The sequence below is a fragment of the Chenopodium album genome, chromosome 4 (assembly GCF_948465745.1).
Source record: "Chenopodium album chromosome 4, dcCheAlbu1.1, whole genome shotgun sequence".
Classification (NCBI taxonomy): Eukaryota; Viridiplantae; Streptophyta; class Magnoliopsida; order Caryophyllales; family Amaranthaceae; genus Chenopodium; species Chenopodium album.
In genome coordinates, this window is record NC_137837.1 from 32885286 (window position 1) to 32889377 (window position 4092).

Sequence of the window (4092 nt, forward strand, 5' to 3'; positions counted from 1 at the left end):
ATGACAAAAATATCCTTATTCATAATTAAGGACAAACAACATCTCTTATTTCTTCTTCTCCTTCGTGGTTAAGAAATGAAGATGGAATTCACTTTGCAAATGATTAAAATTTTTCTTGCTCACCATAAAAGACAAAACCCACCTCTTCTTATTTCTTCCTTCACGGCTAAGAAATAGCTTTGGATAAGACTAAGTTTTTAGCTTCATCCAATTCCCACGTACTCCACTACAATAAGATTGTAGTTAGCAAATGACTTAGCTAATCTTTATCTTCATTCTTCTTTCCCTTACAAGCTTTAGCGTACTACTTTCCCACCGTAAAGAAACATCACTACCACCACCTTTATCATAACCATTGCCACCCTTCCTTGTTTGAGGCGTGCCACCCCTCCTCTAGCCGCCGACCAAACCGACGCACTTCTTTCCTCCACTAATTCATGACTTCGTTCTTGATGAAACAAGCAAGTAAGGAATGATCTTTTGAGACAACTACTTGACATCTTACTAAACCCAAACTAAGCTAAGTTCCTCATATTTTTGTTTACTACAAGTGATTTGTATAAAGATTTTATTATATACCTTTCTAAATTATGATTGTGTTGTATTTTTTTTATAAAAGCAAGAATCTTATGGCAAATAGTCACGTAATTTGTATTATGATGAGCTTGGTTGTTTTACTCATTTTTAATTAATACTTGTTTTATGTCCACTTTTTCTAAAAACATATAGAAGTTGCTTTTCTTTTACTATATGTAAAAAAAAAACTAACAATAATACTTGTTTTTATTTATATTGAAGTAGCATACTTATTTTCCTTTTACCAAAAGCTACGTAATACATATTTATAGAAAATAAGTTTTGACAATTTCATGCTAAATAGCATATAGTTTCAATATGTTCTACAATTATGAATAGTAGTAGTATTTATTTTCAAAGTAGTGCTTATTTTACTCTAAATGATGTAATGCTTGTTTTGTTCTTTAAAAATATGTTTGTACTTTATTTTATCAAAGGTTTTGAATTAAGAAGTTACTAATGAGTATTTATTATTATTAGGTATGATCGAATGAGTCATGGCAATGAGAAACTAATGATGGAGGTTGAGAGTTCGAATGATGATTATTGGAGAACAAGTTAAGTGAGATGATTAAAGATGATCGAATGAGGTAACCATTATGTCTAGCAATTGTGTTCAGTCCCGTATATGATTATGTCTAGCAATTGTGTTTAGACCTGTATGTGTGACAATTATGTCTTGTGATTATGAGTGCACATGTATAACTTTAATGGCCTGTCATTGTATCACATGTATCCCTGTATGATATGTTTGGCATGTTATGATTTAAAAGCATGGTATGTGGAAATGACATGACATGAGCTTTTATATCTTTATATAAATGACTTGCGAGATGATGAATATGTTTATTGATATATTTCAGCCTTATGATTTATACGAATGATTTTATGTATACACAATGTTCTATTGATTTGTGGATCTCTCAAAAGTATGTTAATAATCTACGAATAACTTATTAAAAGATACATAATTTAACAAATGAAAGTGAAAGACCTAGTCCTTCTGGCAGTATATGTTATGTTTCGGTCATGCAATGCATGCACCGATGGGGCACCAGCCCAACTATGTCGAGCACCTGCTCTATGTTATGGGCATCGGCCCATCGCGAAAGACGTTTCGCCATGTCATACTGTCCAGCGACTAGCATGTCCACCAAAAAGATTACGAATTCCTGAACTCTATTAAAGGACTTATGAAAACTCACAAAGATACTCTATTAATGATTTTTATGATATACTGATATGTATGATCGTTCCTATAGATGTCTTACCATCATATAAGGTGATAAGAATGCTATGAACGACAGGTATTCCTAGTTATTTTATTAATTTATAAATTATGTGTATGTGATCTGTTATGATATGCTCTAGTTAAATGTTTAACGCTAATGATTAATTTATTCAATTAAGTGTTACGAATGAATGATTATGAAATGTGTCAATGTGCTATGAATTTTTACGAAGTGTGAAGTTGTTCTGGAATGACATAATATGATACGATAGATGTAACTTTTGTCGGCATTGGAAAATGAACTGAACGTGGAAAATAGGCGAGTTACAGGTGGAGGAAAGTATGTTAATGAAATGGGGAAACATTCCCGCACGAATGAAAGTTATGTTATGTCAAAAATCTGTACTTACCTATGATCTTATGTAAAGGGAATGATTCTTGCCGACTCAGCTTTTAAAAATAATGATATTAGATTATTTCTTAACAACTATGTATGTATAAAGTATAAGATATGTGCTCAAATGATTTCAAAAGAAAACTAATTTACGGGCTAGAGTAATGTTACTGAGTTTTCCACTCATTTTTGGAATTTTATGAGTTTTCTATTTTTATGGATATTTACAGGCATAATGTATAATGATGACGGAGCTTGACTTAGTGAAAGTAAAAGTGATTAAAGGAGTTTATATTGTTAAGGAACTACATGATTGGAGCCAAGAAAGAGAGATTATTTTTATTTTTGGAAGTTTATATCCCTTGGAAGTTAAATTGTTTTAAAGGAATTTATTGATTAAGGAGTATGTTTATTTGTGGGCCCATAACCCGCAGGTGGCTAAGATATTATCTATATAATTGATTCCGCTGTGTATGATGGGTAAAGAATGGTTTATCTATGGTTAATTAATTCCGCTGTGAATAACGAGGTAAGTACGGTCCGGTGACCTGATTAAAAGTCCATGCGTTACACTAAAAGTTTGCAAAATTAAATTTTGCTAATGCCGCTCAAAATCGAGGCCTAGCCTCCAAAATTTTAATTAAATAAAACAAAATAATTAAAATAATTAAAACGACAAAATTAGTTTAATAGCATTGTGATATGTGTCATTTATGGCACTCATTTGGTTATCTTTAGGGTGGAATTCATGCTATTTTATAGCTCTTTTATTTAGGTTTTCCTTAGTTCTACTCTTTATTTCCTTAGTTTGCATTTTCTTAGTTGAATTTCTATTTTTATGCATTTCTTGGCTTATTTTGTTATTTTCTCTTTTATTTGCTTGTTTTTGTTCATTTTTCAGATTATGATCGTAATCCGAGGATTCTCGAGTCTCCTTCCCAATTTTTACATCGTTTGAGATGCCTTTCTCCTACCATTTGAAGTTCAAGTTTGAAGGAGTGTATAGTCCAAGTCTTCTAGCTCGTGCATGCAAGCGGTGGGTACAACATTCTTGGTGTTGAACCCACCGTGGAGGCTATTTGAAGACTGCCTCCTTTCGTGTTCATCAACCTCATCAAGTGGAGCGCACGAGGAAGAACAAAGTCGAAGGTGAAGGAGGCTGCTCTGCTCCTAGGCGCGGGCGCGAGCGACCATGGCGAGGCCGCGCAGCCTGGTGGCATGGGCGCGCCTCTTCTGGGTGCGGGCAGGCCTCTCAGGGTCTATGTTATGTACCCAGTTTTATGCGGCCGCGCTCCCCCTTGAAGATGGTCGCGTCTGTACGGGTCTATTTTGGACGATCTAACTAATTTCTCTTTGTTAGTTTTACTATATATAAACTTTCCTTCTATTTTTAGAGGATGTTTTTTTGAGAAGAGAATTAGAATAGAAATTTTTAGATCATTTTGTAGAGAGAGAAACTCTAGGTTGTAGAGAGAGAAGTTCTGGATTGATGATTGAAGATTGATGATTCTAAGCATTTTCTCCATTGATTTGAAGCAAGTTTGTAAAGATTTCTTTTACTTTAATGCAATCTTTAGCTTTTAATTTCAATTGTTTTGTTTATTGTTCAAGTTTAATTGAATTTGTGATTGAATTAGTTTGATTAATATGATGATGATGAACTTGTTGTTTAGCTTAGTTTTTATCTTGATTTCCATGGATTGTGAGTAGTTTTCTTGCCAGGAGAATGGTGAAGCATATATGAGTAATGGATTGATGCTAATTAGGGGAAATTGACGGAGTTGATGTAGTGATTAAATTGGCTGATTGATTATGTACATGTGTGTGATTGATTGAAGAGTAGCTAACTTTGATTGTTGCACTAGATTGCATTGTAAGTTCACATTGTTAC

The 4092-nt window shown here is 33.4% G+C and overlaps 1 long non-coding RNA gene across 1 annotated transcript; it reads left to right on the top strand.

Annotated features, from left to right (window-relative positions):
* The first annotated feature begins 252 nt into the window (after positions 1 to 252).
* Positions 253 to 3791, top strand: LOC145626913 (uncharacterized). The gene is made up of 2 exons (XR_014111174.1): positions 253 to 1166; positions 3103 to 3791. It is a non-coding gene; the product is annotated as an uncharacterized LOC145626913 (long non-coding RNA).
* The last annotated feature ends 301 nt before the right edge of the window (positions 3792 to 4092 follow it).